Source organism: Rattus norvegicus, chromosome 7, assembly GCF_021556685.1.
Source record: "Rattus norvegicus strain SHRSP/BbbUtx chromosome 7, alternate assembly SHRSP_T2T, whole genome shotgun sequence".
Lineage (NCBI taxonomy): Eukaryota > Metazoa > Chordata > Mammalia > Rodentia > Muridae > Rattus > Rattus norvegicus.
In genome coordinates this window covers 143760795-143779651 of record NC_141540.1, presented here as the reverse complement: position 1 = coordinate 143779651, position 18857 = coordinate 143760795, and the positions used below count along the sequence as shown (strand labels likewise).

General features: G+C 46.0%; 1 long non-coding RNA gene across 1 annotated transcript; it reads left to right on the top strand.

Annotated features, from left to right (window-relative positions):
• Positions 1-2029: 2029 nt before the first annotated feature.
• LOC102547409 (uncharacterized) lies at positions 2030-4859 on the top strand. Its single transcript, XR_015626070.1, has 2 exons — positions 2030-2376; positions 4430-4859. It is a non-coding gene; the product is annotated as an uncharacterized LOC102547409 (long non-coding RNA).
• Positions 4860-18857: the final 13998 nt, after the last annotated feature.

The window sequence follows — 18857 nt, the reverse complement described above, 5'->3', positions numbered from 1 at the left end:
CATGATCTCTTGCCTCCGTATGCACTTATATGCACATGCATGTATAAACACACACACAACACATACATACATACATACATACATACATATTAAACAGATAGATTTACCGAGATAGATATGTTTAAAACAATTCTGAAGAGCATCAAGGAGACACCAGATTCTTACAGCAGAGGGCCTTCTCTCAGAGAAGGAGGGAGCTCTTGCTCTTCCAAGGAGCAAGACCTAAAGGGTCTTCTCCCCATCAGGAGATACTGTAGCTACCAAGGTGCTGCTACCATCTCTAAATTGCCAGAAGGAAGAACTGGGTTATAGGGACTGGCTCCTAGACCAAGAGGATCTGGAGTTAGAAAGGGTTTCCAAGATTGGGAAGATGGTGCTTGCCTAACATTCATGAAGACCTGGGTTCAATCCCTTGTATCACACTAAACTAGGTGTAATGGCGGCACACACGGAACGCCAGCACTCAAGATGTGGAAGCAAGAAGATTTGAAACTCAAAATCACCCTTGGCTACATAAGGCGTTGTAAGCCAGCCTAAGATATAAGAAACAGAGGGGAGCAGGGTCCAGTCCCAAACCCCATCAGTCACAGAAAACATTAAGTGTGCAGCACGACCCCAAATTCCCACATCAGAGAATTTGAAATTATCATCATCTTTTGAGTCAGGGTCTTTTGTAGCTCGATTGGTCTTGAACTCCCAATGTTCTTGCCTCTTTTCCACCTTCCTAGTGAAGCATCCTTTCTCCTGCATCAGTATTAAATCTATGTCTTTGGCTGAGCCCACAGTAGGACAGAGTCAGTTAGAACAAGAGATGCAGAAACTTCTTTGCCTATATCTGTGAGTAGAGTGGACTTGATGCCTAGTTTCCCAGGTAAGTGACTCACTTGGGCATCGACCCTCGCTGGGCGTGAGGCAGCCTTGCTGGCTTCCCTCTTAGCTGGCCCGCTTTGGTCTCCAGAGGAAAATAGTTTAGGGATGGTAACCCAAGCCAATAAATAATTTACTGAGGAAACACGAAATGGCCCCCTCCTGTGTCTATACCTTTGGCCTCTAAATATGAAATCTCTAAACTCGTTCCCAGTTCCCCTAGACTCCCTCCAACCCCTTCACAAACATACATACAAATACTGGATACAAAAAAATTTTTTTAAATGTAGGGGTACAAACCTTCCTGACCTATCACTTTACAGTTTACTCCACCTGCAACCTTTGTCGTCCCCCCACCCACCCATTTTTTCTCTCCTGAGCTTCAGCTTTTCGCTTCTAAAAAAAAAAAAAAAGAAAGAAAGAAAGAAAGAAAGAAAGAAAGAAAAAACGAAGAAGAAGGAATTTTCAATAGTCCCACTTGTCAAGCGAAGACCATCTTTTAACCTTCAACAGCAGCGAAAGCCGTGTGAACTCTCGGTGAACCAAGATTGAAGTCATAAATCACGCGTACAAAGGCGGCTGCGGAGGCTGGCGCGAGCTCTCGCTGCACCTTTAACGCTTTCTGGGGCTGACAGGCGGCGGCCCAGCTAAAGTTCACAGTGCCTGGGGAGGGCCCGCCTCTCTCCCCTCCCCCAGCCCGGCCCGGCTCGGTCCAGTCTGCCGGGCCCGGCCTGCGCCCCTTGGCCACACTGCACGGGCAGCAGGGAGACTGGCCAGGCCGCATCTGTGATTTCTCCGCCCGCTCTGCAATATTTAAATAGGCAAACCGATCCACATCGACACAATAATTCAGCTTTTTTTTTTTTTTGTCTTTGTCGTTTTCTACAGGACCCCCTAGAGATGGACCTTCAATTCCTCGGTCCTCCCTCTAGAACTGGCATGCTCCATCTCTGTCCATGCAGGCCCAATTATCCAGATCCTTGGGGTTCCAAGATAGCCTGAGTCATTGGAACTAGGAACACCTGGCTGAATCACGCCATGCAATTAGATTTTCTTGTTCCTTCTTACTCCTTATCCATTTATTTTTAAAGAGGGCAGCGATTAACCGCCCAACTGGGCGGAGTAGTTGAGGAGGAGGAAGGAAAAGCGCCAAGGACTCTGTGCAGACCCTAGAGAGACCTCCAGGCTCCGCTGGGCCGGGACTCCTTTCCCTCCCTCGGCATCCCAGCCTCCTCCTCCGCGAATTGTTTTTCCCCCCTTTTCCTCCCACTGTCCTCTCTTCGGTTTAATTAAAGTTCAGCGACTACACTAGCTTCTCGAATTTCTTCCAGAAATCGGAAACCGGACGGCCGGCCGGGCAATCACGGGCTGAGCAGCCTCCCTCGCCTACTTCTCTGTGCTCGCCAAGGCCCTGCCACTCAGCCGCAGGTGTGCAGGAGGTTGGCCTGGGGACCAGAACCACCGCCCGGCCTGAGCAGGACCTCTAGGTTGGCTGCACAAAGTTTGAAGGTGGGCACACCCTGACCCAGGCACCTTGCTCCCCCAAAGCCCTCGCTGACTGATCTGATATGACAAAAGCTCGTGATGGATTTGGTATATGTTAATTCACAATGCCCTTTCCTCCAGAATTTAACTATAAGTTAATACACACCGGAAACCACGCGCATACACGCTCGTTAATGGGCTTAGGTATTAGCGAGTCCTAACGATGCATACAAATGTGCTCTGCGCTCTGTAGGCCCCTCAAGATTTATGGGCCTTGAGCTCTCTGAAGCTGTAAACAAGGAGAAAAAAAAGAAAGCGAGGGAGACTAGGGGAAAGAGACTGAGGCCTGACTCGCCCCTCCAGATTGTGGGAGAGAAGGGATGCTTAGGTATTTTTCTTTGCTTTGCAAGCTCGGGTGCGTGTGGGTGCGTGTGGGATCCGGCATCGGTCTGGGGGTGGTGTTGGGCCTGAAAGCTGTGTGCGTGGGCAGCGTGTTGTTTGTGTTGCTGTAGGAGAAGGCCTGACTCCTTCGAATTGTTATGCAGGGGCTTTAAGGTAACAGGATTTGGTGGATGCATACGTGTGTGCACTTAAATATGTGTGCCCGCACTTGTGTGTGTGTGTGTGTGTGTGTGTGTACCCACTCTCTTTGGGTGAGGCTGCAGTCTCCTAACCCCAGTGAACAAACCTCTAACAATCATAATAACAATAAATAACATAATAAAAACAGTAATTAACAGCCCCTCTTTAGCAGGAGCGCAATAAAACACCAAAGGGGATACTTTGAGGAGGGATCTAGGGAAGGAAGGAATCACCATCACAGACTCTAAAGAGAAAGATAGGAAGGTAGGAAGTTAGTTTCTTGAAAGGCCTGAAAGACCTAGGGTTTGGACCCCCTCTCTCCAGACAGGGGCATCAGGCCAGCGAAGGAAGATCTGGAGGCCACTCATTTTTGTTTTTTTCTCTCTAGCTTGCTTTGTGCAAGCAGAAAGGGGACCCTCACACATATGTGGGTGGTTAGTGGCTTTGGGTACATTCTGGGAGCCCCCGCTTTTTAAAGAGGAGGCCAAACGTGCAGGGTCAATCAGAAGGGCAGAGATGGATGAGACGTTAGCCGAAGTCGGTTGGGCCGCTGGGATGCAGAGGTGCCGTGGTAGAGAGGGAAACAGAAAAAATATTTATGGCCGCCGGGGACTGGGAAGAGCGCGAGGCCGGAGCTCCTGAAGGCAGCTCCCGGGGACAGTCCCTCCCTAGAGCCTTCTTAAAAAGTAGCGAGAGCTAGGGCGCTTTGAATTTTTCTTTTCCGAACTTGGAGCCAAGCGATTTCCATAAAGGAAGCGAAGACCGGGTCCGGATTCCTGCTACGTCTACCTCATTCTCTCCAGGTACAGCTTTCTGATCATTTTAGTAATTAATTAATTAGAGGAAAGTGGGAGTCAGAAGTGTAGGAATATGAAATCCGCGGGAAAGGAATCCTCCCCGCAGTTTCGGGTCTAACGAAAAACAACTGTGCTGAGGAAAAAAAAGATCAACAAGGAAAATATAACAACAAACGCTAGCCAACTTCTTAAAAGAGAGAGAAGAAAAGATAAAAAAGACCATAATCAGCGAGCGGGAGAGCTTCTCAAAGACTGGAGTCACAAACCTGCTCGGAGGTTTGGATTCTTTTTCAGCAACGGTGAACCATTTGGTCTGAAAAGAGCCGAGAGATGCGCGATCCACTGAGTCACATGCAAACACTAAAGAATCCTTCTTGGCTTCCACAAATTTGAGTAGCACTGGGTGAAGGAGCTGAGATAATCAACCGGACAAAATGGCAATGGAACAAAATAAACAAAACAGGTTAAAAGCCAGAGCTATGCGCAGAACTCAGAGAAAGGCCCAGATCTGAATCGCAGTCGGCTGATGCGAGGCTAGGCAAGGGTACAGCCGGGATTGCTCAGACCTCAACTTGGGCGAGCCTTAGGCTCAGTGAGTTCTCAGGCCGGTTGGGCATTCCCTCCTGAAAGGGTTTGGGACCAAGAGGTGGCTAAAGGACTCAAGACAGCTTTTCGTTTTTTCATTTTTTTCCTCTTAGGCCTCTCCACCTGCCCAGGAGACTGACTGATCCACGGGTTTCAGTCCTGCGCTGGGAACCTCCACTGTCTTCCGCCCACTCCTACTTAGCTCCTCAAAGTCCAGCAGACTTCTGACTCTCCGTGTATCTCGGGGATACTGTTGCCCCAGTACTTTAGCCCCTTCTCTGTGTGGTGTGGCTCTCCTCAGCAGTGTTTTACAAAGAAGAAAGAACAGCTTGGAGACATGTTTACATCTAGTTCTACGGATCCATTCACATCTGGAGAGTTTATTTATAACTCCCTCCATAACTCTCTCTGTTTGGAGGCACCAGTGGCTGTATTGACAGACGGATGTCTACAAAATATTGCTCTATCTCTAACCATACCTAAATGTGCTGTAGTTGTATTTACAGATTTATGCCTGAGGAGAATATAATTATTTCCATTGTATTTGTGCATATACAGTTACAGAAGCAGATTTATATACGGGAAAATATATGACTCTCTTATAGCCATCCAGCTTTATGGACATTTGATATCCTGACAGATTTATATCTCTGAGCAGCTATATAGATAAATGTATATTGTTAGAATTATGTAACAGGAGATATATACTTATTGATTGTGATACACAGTAGTTAGAGCATCCACTTAGAGCTGTATATGGCTGTGGGGATATTTCTATATTATTATCACTATATATAGGCACATCTATTTATAACCGCATAGTTATAAAAATAGACATAAGTAATTATAGTTCTATATGTACATACTGCTATCTCTGTCTAGACTGTAGAGTTATAGACATTTTTGAATATAACTCTGTAGAGATATGTGTATGTATATAAGATGTAATTATCTCATGATGTGTGTGCATTGGGACTTAGGCCAGTCTATCTCTGAACAGGCATATTTATGGTAGAGGCTGGAGAGACTTGTTTGCTGAGATAACTGCTGAGGGCTGACTAGAAAGCTAGGAAACTAGCTAGCAGAGTTCTTTCCTGAGGGAAGTTGGGGTCCTAAAAAGGGCCAGCAGCCTAGAAGTGCTCAGGACTAGCAGAAATGGAGGTGTTAGGGGTTTGGTTAAAACAGTCTGTGAGGAGAGAGGTAAACCCCAAACATTCACCAGAAGTTGAAGGCTGGATGCTGAGGGACTGTCATAGACAGATGTGGCCTAGGGTTTATGACAGGATGGCAGCAAACATCCTGCCTCCCCACACAGTGGCTCCCTTAACTGGAGGAGCAGGAAGCCCCTTTGGCTTTGCTGCTGGTACACTAAAGGCTGGCCCTAAAGTCTTGTCCCTCTACTTCAGAGCCTTTCTTCTGAGCTCTAAGTTTTGAATCTCAAAGAATGGCCTTGAGAAGTGTGGGGTGGCATTTAATCAGAAGGGAGTCCCCACCACTACCACCACCACCACCACACACACACACACACACATCCATTTCTGTAAACAAGGCCAGAGGTCTAGAAAAAAGCCCTAGGGAAGGACAATCCACCCAGCTTCACTTGGGACTCTGGGGTTCAGGATGTGTGGTTGGAACTGGGAGCCCCCATGGTTCTAGGGGTGAGCTTGGGGAGTGGTGGGCCTGCTCCAATGAGTCTGGAGAGGGCCCTCAACACACTCCCTGCTCTCCACCCTGGCCTCCACAGACTAATTCTGCTTGGCCACTCTTTCTCTGTCATTTGTATTGGGTTCCAGCTCCCTAACAGCCCTGTGTTAGTCCTTTTGGGGGAAAAATGGTTTGAGGCTTTAAGGGGCATTGGTCTAACTAAGCCGCACGGTCACATGGACACTGCTGTCCTGCCAGCCCCCTTCCAGGCACCACTGAGCAAGGACTCTACAGTTCTTCTCCGGACACCAGTTAACCCTAGGGGGAAAAGACAAACACACCCTGATTCATTTTCTTTAAAACACAGTGAGAGGTATCTTCCCCAGATGTGTGAGAGGAGGCTTCCTGAGCTAAAACAGGATAGCCAGTCTCACCTCCAAATCTCTAGGATTCTAGGAAGGGAATGGAGCTCCCTGGGCTCGGGTTAAGCACCCTGGCCAACCTCAGATGTCAACTTCAGTACAACTCTGCCCACAGGACTGGAACTGGTCCAAGGCAAGCCTACTGTCTGTTGCTGGCAGAATTCTTGTTCAATACATGTTCCTTGAGTGACACTATGATCCGATCCACCCAACAGCTTTGCACCCCACTGTGAGCAGGCTGGCTTAGCAAGCAACCAGCAGCAACCAGGGCAGGAGGCATCCTAGTTAGACTGGCTCTTTGGAGGTGGTAGTCGGGAGCAATGGATAGTTGCTGAGAAAGAGGCCTGAGCCTAGCATCCAGAGCCAGGAAATTTGGTCACCAGTGCGGGGTCTGTCTCCCCACTGCTCCTTTCCCTAAACCCCAGTCTCCTGGCTCCCCTGATGCCCAGATGCATAAAATATAAATCCAAGCCAGCAAGGCACAGGCTGGGATGGAACTGCCTGTCCTGAGGGGCTCAATGGGGAGCCACCATGGATCCATTAAGAAATACACAAATACGGCAGAATAAATCAGTACAAGACAGGCTGGCTAAAAGAAAGGCCTTGCTTTATGCCTCAGTCCTGCTACGAGGATATAGAGCAGATCAGGCATACTGCTTAAAATAATTAAGAGTTAAAGGATACTTATTTTTAAGATCAAAAAGCTCACTTCTTGAAGCTGAAATAACTTCTAATTGTATTGTTTTCATATATTTACATTTTTTTTTAGGGTTGTCATTTCTTTTTCCTTTTTGGTTCTGCAACGTAGTTTCTTGTGAGAGCCAATATCAGTGAGTGGAAAGGGATGGGTAGATTTAATGTCCCCCAGCTAGTGAAGGGATGGCCTTCTTCTGTGCCACCAAAGCTCAGAGGAGGGAGGGGCTCTCTGGGATTTTTCTTTTCTTCTTAAAGCTCTGGTGTTTAAATGAAGGAAGGGTTAGGGGCCTGGAATGGGTCCTGGATCCCATTCTCAAAGCTCCCAGCCTGAGTCTCCATCTCTCCCCACCTTACTCTCGGCCCTAGATTGCTGGAGCCCCTAGTGAAGGCTAGTGTTTCCTAAATGTGTGCAGGGAGGGAGAGATGAGACATACCACATTTGTGTATTCATCTGGGCTCCCAGGATGGGGTGGGTGAAACACTCACTGTAAACATTAGAACCCTGGGGTCTGATAAGGATCGTGAATAAGGGTTGCCTTAGACTCAAGGCCAGTGGCCCTATTACTGAATCCAGAGAATCCTGGGTCCTGTCACCTGGGCTGAAGTGGCTGTTAGCTGAATCTGGGTTCCAGAACCCTTTGGGAAACTGACAGAAAATAATTTCACTCTCTCCTAGTAAAATGCACACGCACACAGCTTCTTTGGCAATAGCGGGGATAATATGGAGTCCTAGAAGCTGTGATCTCTAGGTTGAGGACTCTCTCTAGTTAGTAAAATTTCCTTTCTTTTTGTAACTCCTCCCCCACCTGCCCACCTCTGCTTGGGGGAGGTAGAGGGGTGTCAACAAGCCCTTCCCTACCTATAGCCTGTCATTCTTGAAAAGGCCCTTTTCCTCCCTTCCTAACTAGCAGGGGCCTTGCTAGTTTCTGTGCAGACCCTGCAGAAACATGGAGGATAGCTGTTAACCGAAGACTGGTCTATATGGTCCAATTACTCAACTGATTCCTGAGGTGGAGGAGTGCCTGGGGGCATATTGGCAGCAGTAGAGGCCTAGCTGTAGAGGAACCAATTCCCATCTCTAGTGGAAACTCCTATGCCGGGGGCAAGTTGCAATTACTATAATAATAGTCATAATAATAACAATAATAATTTATTTAGCATATCATTAGATGTGTATTTACTGTTTTCTCTCTGCTTTCTCGCAAGTGTTTCCTAAGGAATTCTCACAACACCCAGGGGAACCAGTAATAAGCTAATTACCACCCTTTAGATCCTTCTCTTTCCATCCACAAAGTTACCCTCTTAGAACATTTACAGAACTCCCTCTTGTGTTTTATACCTGCCTAACACATTCTCCTCAACTCCCATGTCCCCTCCTGAGGGAGGAAGGGCTGGGAAGTGGAGTGGCTGAGACATCCACTTTCTGTGGTTGTTATATGAATACTTTTTTTCCCTGTTACTGCAACAGTGTTTTGGAGAAGAAACAATTCCTTACTCCCTTGACTTTTCTTTTCAGAAACACTTTTTAGGAAGCTTGTGCTGCTGTGATATGAAGGTGCAGGGGCAGGTGGGACTGTAACCAGTCCTGAGAAGGAAACAACCACCCAGCGCCTTGCTGGAGAGCAGGTCAGACCTCAAACCTAACAGATCCCACATATCTTTTGGTCTCTTCTTGCAATGGGAAAAAGGAAAGAGTAGTGGGAGAAGAAAACAGGAGGGAGGAAAGAGGAGAGGAGTGTGTGTATGAATGAGTGTGTGCAAATGTGTGTGCATGTATGTGTGTGCATGTATGTGTGTGCACGGGTGTGTACACGTATGTGTATTTCCTTGCTGTGAATATAACATTAATATTTTTCTGAGCAGATAATCACAAAAGTGGCTCTTTCCTCACAACGCTGAGGATCAAACCTAGCTTCTCATATATGCTAGACAAGCACTTTACTACTGCGCTCTGTCTCCTGCTTATTCTTTTAGAATATTAATTTTTTTCAGGGCACCGAAGCTCATATTTGTTATCCCAGCACTCAGAAGGCTGAAGCAGGATTGTCAAACTCTAAGACCAGCATGGGCTACGAAGTGGGACCTTGTCTCAGCATTACATTGCAATGTAAGGTTTGCATTGCAAAATGTAAATTTGCATATTTTCAGAGAGTATAATGAAAACCAGAGCAGACACATGCCTTTAGGCGATGGGTTCTGACTGGACCCCCATGGAGTCCCAGTGATCTGCAAAACACACTGTCTTGTTATCTCCTTGACTCCAGGTGGAGACATGAGAGTCTTAGGAGAAGCACAGCTGCCTAGCTGGATCATTGAGTTCCTGGTGCTGCTCAGACTTCCTGGTCCCTAGGATCAGCCCTTACCAACATGCCCAGGAACAAAGGTGGACTCTAGAGAGAAGCAAGGCCAGGCTGGAAAGTTCAAGAGCTAGGTAGAGTCAATATCAAGTTAGAATCAAGCCCACATCCCCCTAAACCGCAGGGAAGTAGCATACCTGGCATCCTTGGTGGGTCCCATTACCATTTGGTGTCTTTTCCCCCTTTTTATTTCCTTATGCCTTTCTGTTGTCCATGCATTCTACTGTATGCTGCCCATACTAGAAGCCTGTGCTCTGACCCTTTAATAACTGCAGTCCCGCTCAAACTTAAATTTGTGGCAAGTCCCAGCCTCCTCTTCTCCACTGCTTAGCACCCAGATTAGGAAACCATTAATGTGTTGATACACATTCTCCTAGGCAAATTTTTTGGAGGCTGAAAAATCCTCAGCAGCTGTTGTTCAGGAAGAGGGCTATAAAGATGGGATTACATATCCATGTGGCAGAAGCCATGATACAAAATTTTTAAACTGAAAATGTTTCTCTCTCTCTCTCTCTCTCTCTCTCGCTCTCTCTCGCTCTCGCTCTCGCTCTCGCTCTCTCTCTCTCTCTCCCTTCCTCTCTCTCTCTCTCTCCATTATACAAATTTGAGTGAGGGTAGTTTATTGTTTTCCTTTAATCATAGCCACCCATCTTGTCTGTGGGCAAAGCCAATGTTGTCCCAACTCTAAGATTCCCAGGTCACATGAAAAGGTACAGAACTTTCTGTTTCTTTCATTAACAGATCTCAAAAGGGTAAATGAAATTGCCTAGACTCATCCAGGCGAGAAGAGGATACATTTTTGATCTTTATTTGACCACAGTAGTCATTTGTTCTATAATATAGTTGTAAATTACAGCTAGTGACCCACAGCTCCCTCAACACTTGTGACAATAATGGTTTCCACTTACAAAGCTTGCTGTATGCAAGATGCCTTGTGCTATATTTGATGAAAAAGTATAACCTCAGGAGGTCAAGTCACCTGCTAAAGGTCACATAGTTGCAGGACTTGAATCCTGGTTGTAGTTCTCCTATCTCTTGTGTTTTAACACTTCCATATCATGCTTCGTGGATTACACATTCATTGACACAAAATGCCAATAATTATGGGAGTGCAGCAGATTCTTTTTGTCCAAAATTAGTTTTACATTCTGTGGCTATGGCCAAGGTGCTCCAGAAGGCTGTTTTGTTTTGTTTTGTTTTGGTCATTCAGGGTTTCTATATGTAGCCCTGGCCATTCTTAAACTTTCTCTGTAGACCAGGTTGACCTCAAACTCAGAGATTCTCTGGCCTCTGCCTCAGTGTATACCCCACTCTCCAAGGCTTCAAGAGGCAATTCTGTGCTGGCCTCTCTGGTGGCTACCTCAAGGCATCATGTGTGTACTGTGGGACTCTATGCTTCCCTGAACTCGGTTTTACCACAGACCCTGTAATTTCTCAGACTGAGCACTACCGTAAGTGACCACTTTGAACCCACCCCTTCCTCCGACATAGGATGCACTCATAATTGCAGGCATCTGTTTTCTAGGGGAGTCCCTGAGTTCTCACTTCCTCCTCTGAGTTCAGCTTCCCTACAAGGGTCAGCTGGTGAAACAGAAGAGCTAGCGATTGATCTCCAGCGTGCCCCCATCCTAGAACTCCCCCAGCACTACTTTTCCGACTCTCTCCTTGTTTGATAAACTATCCCAGCGGTGCAGTTGTATTTTAAAGATGTGATCTGCAGAGAGCTGTACTTAACACCGTGTGCTCTAATGGTGGAACTTAAGGCGTTCCGGTGGCAGGATAATTGGGGAGGGGGAAACGGAGCTTTCCCAGAGGCTTAAACTGCATCACTCATAGGGCTGATCCTGCCTCTCATTATCCACGAACTTCAGATGAAAGCAACAGAATCGGATCCCTTTCTTCTCCTATTTGAAACTAAGCAGATAGGGAGCTGGCTTTCCCGTTTTCACCTGGCTGCTGGCGTCCCACAGACACGCTGACCCCCAGCTGCTCACCCCATTTCCCTGGCTTCTCTCCCCGGTGAGCAGGGTGCTTAAGGGACACAGCTCCCTGTGGTGTGTCTGCAGGGGCCCTGTGGAAAAGGTTGAGTTGTCAAATGAGGAGACACCCTATTCCCCCACCCCCACCAACTCTGGAATGAAGATGGAGAGTTTTCTGTGCCTGGTTTGGTTCACAGAGACACATAGTCCATCATTTGATTTGCTACAAAGGGTATTCTTTCTCCCTGCCCCCCAGCATCCTCCAGTTCTTTGCTTAGATCTCAGAGCCAGGGGGAATCTTTGTGATGCCTAATTAAATCTGCTGCAAAGGAAGGGAAACTGAGGCTCAGATCAAGACATAATTCAGGTGCTGACTCCAGTAAGCATTCTCTAAAGCTCTTCCCTGATGGTGGTTCTCTTTTGTTCTTCAGCTATAAAGCTTCTGGAGTCATTCCCATCAAACCCCTAAACAAAAACTTGATTTCCATGGCACATCCTAAGACAACGAGTCCTCATTTCCTGTTGCGTTCATTTTAGGGCATGTGTTACAGGATACCCCATAATCCCACCAGAGCCAACAACCTATGATTTCTGTGGCTTTCGAAGGCCACTGTCCCCAATGTACCTGCAGCACCATAAGCAGTCACTTTCCTAGTATTCTTGGGCAGAGGAGTGAGGACAGCTATTTCTGCCTCGGACTTCCCCACTCCCAAACTGAGAAGAAGAAAGAAGAAGACACAGAAAGTTGTCAAGCCTCTTGCCTGGCTCTGGGGAAAGCTGAAGATAACCTGTCCAGTTTGGGCCTGGAGACAGGTGGTAGGGTTGAGTTCAGCATAGGGAATTCCGTGTTGCCTGTTAGAGAGAACTTGCCAGATTTGACAGTTGCCAGATACAGCTGGGTTCTCCGGGCTCCTCAGGTGGGTTCTCACTGAGTTTGTATCAGTCAAATGAGTCTGCCTATGGGCTGGAGAAGTGGCTCAGTGGTTAAAGCTCTTGCTGAACTGTAGAGGAGCCCAGGTTCAGTTCCCAGTACTCACATGGTGATTCATAGCCATCCTTAGTGTCTCTCTCTCTCTCTCTCTCTCTCTCTCTCTCTCTCTCTCTCCCCCCTCTCTCTCTCTCTCTCACACACACACACACTTACTTAAAAAAGCTAAATAGTTCTAAAAGAATTCCTGTATAGTCACAGGGCCTTCCTTTTCTTCCTTTGGGTTTGTTCTGCCTTCTTTCTGGGCCTCAACACCAAGAAATGCTTTTCAGTCTCTTGTTGACTCTAAATGGATCTGTAATCCCAACTATTTGGGAGACTGAAGCAGGAGGATTGAAAGTTAAGGTCTGCCTCCATTACAGAGTGTGTTCAAAGCCAGCCTGGGTACCTTAGTGAGACACCCTCCACCCCCATTTCAAATAATCAAAAGAAATGACAATACAGGTTAGTGTAGAGCACTTGCTAGCATTCTCAAGGCCCTGGGTCCAATCCCTAGCATCATAAAGAAAAATAAATTTAAAAATATTCTAGGGGAGCTAGAGAGATGGCTCAGTGGTTAAGAGCACTGGCTGCTCTTCCAGAGGCCCTGAGTTCAAATCCCAGCAACCACATGGTGGCTCACAACCATCTGTAATGGGATCCTATGTTCTCTTCTGATGTGTCTGAAGAGAGCGACAGTGTACTCACATATATAAAATAAACAAATCTTTAAAAAATACTTTTGGTGTTTTGAGGCAGGGTCTCTTCAGCAGCTCTGGCTGTCCTTGAGCTCACTACATAGACCAGGCTGGCCTTGAGCTCCTAGAGATAAACGTGCCTCTGCCTTCTAAGTGCTGGGATTAAAGGCACACACCGCCCACACTTGGCTCAAGTGTGGAATTAATGATCAGAGAAACAACAACTTTCCCAGGACTGGGAAACGAATAAGAATTGACTAGTTCAGAAGTCAGATCCACTGATCAATCTGATGTGGGCATACTGACAACGTGACTGCAAACCCAAGGCCATGGCTCAGTTATGGGCTCAGCTCTACCCTTTCAAAATCCGTATGTTGAATTCCTAATTTCCAGTGCTCCCAAATGTGACTGTGGTCTGTAATGAGGTCATTGATTTCAAATGACATCCTGAAGGTGGACCCCCTCCAACCAGGGTGGACCGCGTCCTTATTAGAAAAGGCTAGTTCACATACGTAGACCAATTGATGACGGAGAGACATGCTGGTCACCTCCAACACAAGGAAAGGGGCCTTAGGAGAAACCAACAGAGCTAACTCCTTGATCTCAGACTTCATCAAGCCTCCAGGACTTGAGAAACTACATTTCTGTTGTTCAAGCCCCTCAGCCTGTGATAGTCTGTTACAGTGACTCTAGCAAGCCAAGAGTCTAGGCCAAGTGCTTGTTCTGTGATCTTGGAAGAGTCACTTAAAACTCTCCAAGTTCAGTTTCTACACGGTCTCCAGGGTTTTCCCACACCTTGTGTTCTGTGATGTTAGCCTCAGTGATGCTACCTGCTCACGCATACATGTGATCAGAGACACAGCCTATGTGACTCCCTTGTCCTTCCAAAGGCAAGTCACTGGTACGACCTCCCCCTTTCCTGCTACCAGTGGAAGTCCAGGGTCCAAACACATTTATGTCTTGCAGCTATCAGATGCTCTTGCTGCACCTCTCAAAAGTGGGTTTGAAGGGGCTGGTGAGAGGGCTCAGTGAGCAAAGAGGTGCTTGCTGCCAAGCCTGACCACCTAAGGCTGATCCCTGGAATCTATATGGTGGGAAGACAGAATCAACTTCTACAAATTGTCTTCTGACTTCCACACACACACACACACACACACACACACACACACACACACACACATGTACACATACCTACAAATACATAAACACAAAATACAGAAACTGGCTGAAAAGAAACTTTTTAGTTAGTTGGTTGATGCTCAACACCGGGCCAACTGGTCTTATTGGTTTATCTCTCTTCGATTGAGGATCTTGTTTTCCAAACTGTCTGATACTGTCTAACCTTTCTGATTCAGAATCAGTCTGTGGCTATGCCAAGTCCAGTCAGCCACCCAATTCAGGCACCCCTAATTCTTTAATTGTCTGGTATGTTTACTCAGAATTGGTCCCAGACAACTGACACAGCCTCACTCAGGCCCAGTGAAAGCACATCTATAAGATGCCTTTCCGGTCAGTCAGTTCAGCACACAACATTCCTTTAGATATGTGAGTCCTTCAAATAAAGAACATGTACTGCCAAGGGCTGAGGGAAGACCATGAGAAGCATGAATAACAGAAGAAAAAACTTGAAAGATTTAGATACATAAAGAAATGGTATTCTCTTATGGTCAGGGAAATACAATTTGCATTACTAGGTATTACAAAGAGGAGAAACCTTCATGATGTTGGGAATATTAAAAGAATTCTCTCTCTCTCTCTCTCTCTCTCTCTCTCTCTCTCTCTCTCTCTCTCCTTGGAATGTGGATTTGGTCAAAATTTGGCCCATTTGTTGATACAACAGAGACTAGAGCTTGGCTCTAGTGCACTTACAGGGACTGGTATGCTTTTATCCTTACATATGCATGAGTGCTTGGGTTTGTACCTCACTGAGTTTGCTGGTGGGTGCGTGTAGGTTTGCATCAATCTCTCAGTCTTTGCGTTTGTTTCCAAATGGCCTGAGTTTGAGCAGTCAACCTCCCTTGTGCTTCCATGCACTGTCCTTTTGGATATTGGTGTGAAGATGCTATTACATGTAGGGACCATTAACACCAAGGTGACTTAAGACATCTCTCAAGCTTTTGGCAAGCCGGGGAAGAAATCCGATGCTGAAGAATGGCTGGGCAAGCCCTTTGCTCAGATTCCTGTTGGCTCAAGTCCTGTTTTTTTTTTTCTTCCACTTTGAGATCTGCAGTATCTTCCAAGAGCCTCTTTTGGCAGCCCCCATATCTGAACCTCTAGGGTCTCCTCTCAGCTCATTTTTAATAGACCCATTGAGGACAGGGGAGGAGCTGGCAGTTGCCTGGGACTTAAATATGGAGATAAACATGGAAATGTCATCTTTTCCCCACTGTTTTCATTTTCTATTATTGACATTTATCAACTCTAAACATGAGACACAGGGGAGCTAACTGTTCTGCATTTCTTAGACCCTTTTTACTCTTTAAAGCCAAATTATTCTCCTAAAAAAATTTTGATAGGTCTCATAATCATCTTGTAGCCCTGTTGCAAAAAAAAAATCTTTTAGAATAGCCAGTAGAAATACTTTCAGAAGAAATGATACATCTGCGATTTGCTTCAAAATATTAGTAGCCATGTGGGGTAGGGGGAGAGACAGATCTAGGTTGGTTGTGGGTAGGCCACTGTTGAAATGAGGAGCTGAGCACAAGAGCCTGATGCTATTATTCTCCCTACAATTTTGGGCTCTTCTGTAAGAGAAATGAATCCCATTCACTCAGGGGGTCTCCTATATCTTGAGCTGCTATGGAAACTATAGCATCTGCCTATTAGGTTGATGAAGAAGTGGAGACTCTTACCTGGCAAGAGATTTGCTCAAGGCAACTGGGAACAAAAGGCTTAGCTGAATTCAGAACTGACTTTCACAGAGGGCTCATCTCCTACATAAACATGAGCTTCTGAGCTTCACGAAACCACAAAATTCACAATATAAATACTTATCAGGTTAATGAAAAGGACCAAGAATCTAGTTGCTCATACATTCGTATGAGGCGTACCTGAACAGGTATACGGGCACCTGAGGGTTCCGTTCATACAGGCACGGTTGCCTGAGTGGCATACTTGTAAGCCGTGTAAGGGACAAATGTACGTACCTCAAATGTGATAGATGTGAAAAACAATACACATCAGATTTCTATCCCCAAGTGAGCTTGCTCCATGTGTTTATGTGAAAAGCTGATCTTTCTATGTAATGTTGTTAAGAATACGCTAGTTGTGAGCTTGGGAAAAAGGTATTCCTGAGATCAGACTCTGGGACCTTGGTGAAGATGGAAAAACATTAGCAGACTGGGGGTGCCTTGTACCTCTCAGCACAGCTGTAACTTAGCATGCAGGGGTGAGAGACATATTTCTCTCTTTTTATAGATAACTTCAAATAATACAAACATCGTATACTTCCACAAATGGCTTGTACACAGAGCTCATCTACCTTCCTGAGACACTCCGAACAGCCACATCTCTAGAGAAAGGGCTGAGATGAGGTGAGCGCAGATCCAGGGCCAGAGAAATGGAGTTCTAATCTACTCCGGTGTCTGCTGACCATGTGGTTATCAACGAGTCACATTGTTCTGCCCTGGCTCCGTCTTTCCTTTGAGCCACCTATCTCCAACCAGCCCAGATGTATGAAAGCTACTTTACCCGTTATTCTCTATTTTACTCTATATAGCTCTGTTAAAACAATAAAAATGGAGCGGTGGCAGGGTGGGGGGAAACAAAAACAAAAAAACCATAAAAAGGTCATTGGGGTTTGTATAATAGGTCTACCTACCATCTATGTATCTATGCATCTCTGTGTCCAGCTAAGTAATTCTATAAGATAGAAACATTTAGAAACTTGCCTAAAATATCTCAAATTGAGTATCATGTGGTATAGTAAAGTGGTGCTGAGTTTGAAGGTTAGAAGCACCCCACAAGAGTTAAAATGATGTCCATAATAATTGCTACAGTGTGGGTTTTATGGGTTCTGCTGGTTGTATAAGAGCCTGGGGGTTCTGGGGCTTCTGTCTAGAGCTCTGTAGCATTCACAGTTTCCTATCTATACCAGGCTGTGCTCCTCAGATGCTTCACCGAAAGGATTATGCAAAAATGAGGAAGGATAGCACAATTACACTAACAACTTAGAAAGATACAATCTACCCTAATAATATGCTCCTTGAATTTTTGGGGGGGGCGGGGGAGGCAAGGTTTCTTTGTGTAGCCCAGGCTGTCTTGGAACTCACACCATACAAGGCTAGCCTAGACCTCAGAGATCTGCCTGACTTTGCCTCTAAGGGTTAGGATTAAAGGCATGTGCTACCATTGCCTAGTGGTCCTTGAAATCTCTCTCTCTCTCTCTCTCTCTCTCTCTCTCTCTCTCTCTCTCTCACACACACACACACACACACACACACACACACACACACACACACACCACACCACGCACGCACACGCACGCACAAGCTGACCTCAATTCGCTTTGGAGGAGGCATTGTCCTTGAACTGCTGATCCTTCTGCCTCCACCTCTTAAATGCTGTGTCCCCAGATTTGCACTAACTTGTCTGTTTTATGTGGTGCTAGGAATTGAACCTGAGGCCTCATGCATGCTAGGCAAGCCCTCTACCAGAACTGAGCTACAGCCCCAGCCTGAATGTCTAATAGTTTATATTATTATGCCAAACATTGAGAACTACCAGCCCAATGCGGATGAAAACCCATCAAGGCAGCAAAGCCCAAGCTCCTCTGGTTCTTGCCTCCAGTTGAGGCTCTCATTGCCTCACCGTGGCTTCTTACCAAACTCTCTCATTTTAGCAACCACACTCTGTATCTATCATAAGCAATTAAGTGCATCCTGTCAGAGGTCAGGCAAATCCAAGTAGATTCTGGGCCCTCCCAGTGAAGCACATTCTTGGCCTCTTAGGGCTTGTTTCCCACCTGTTTCTCTCTGAGACAGTCTTTCTACATAGCCTTGGCTGTCCTGGAACCAGACTGGCCTCAACACAGAGATCTGACTGCCTCTGCCCTCCAAGCGCTGAGATGAAAGCCACATGCCACCAAGCCCAGCCTCAGCATCTCTTTCGTCAAATGGAAATATAATAACTTTCTTACCACCTTAAGGCTTAAATGAGAAAGTGAGTCTAATCCACCACCTATCTCATAGCAAGTTCTTGTTAACAGGTACAACAGATAGCACTCCTGAGCACTTACAATACAATGTTTCTTGAACATTAATCCATTGATTCCTAAATACCCTAAGAAGACAGATAACAGTCCTAGCATACAGGGTACATGGTTCTTGCTGTGTTGCTGTGGTGGTGACTGTTTTTAAGGTCTTACCCAGGGGTGTAACGTGTAGATCATAGAGCATTTGTGGATTTAATTTAATTTTAACATTGAAGCAAGTGAGATAGGTAAGGATTCTGATCTTCTAGATAGTCCTTCGACTTCTGCCTCCTTCCTCTTAGCCACGCCAGGCACAAGGAGTCAAGTTAAACACAAAGCTAAGTCTTTAGGCCATATGGTCCATAGCATACCAGCAGCCTAAGCCTGTGGTACCAGGAGCATTAGTGGTAAGCGAAAGAATTTATTTCCTAGGTGCCTGATTTAGATGCTATTGTGTCATTCATAGCTTCTGCACACACACACACACACACACACACACACACAAAAACACACATATATATATATACATATATGTACACACAGATATATATACATATATATACATATATATACATATATATACATAC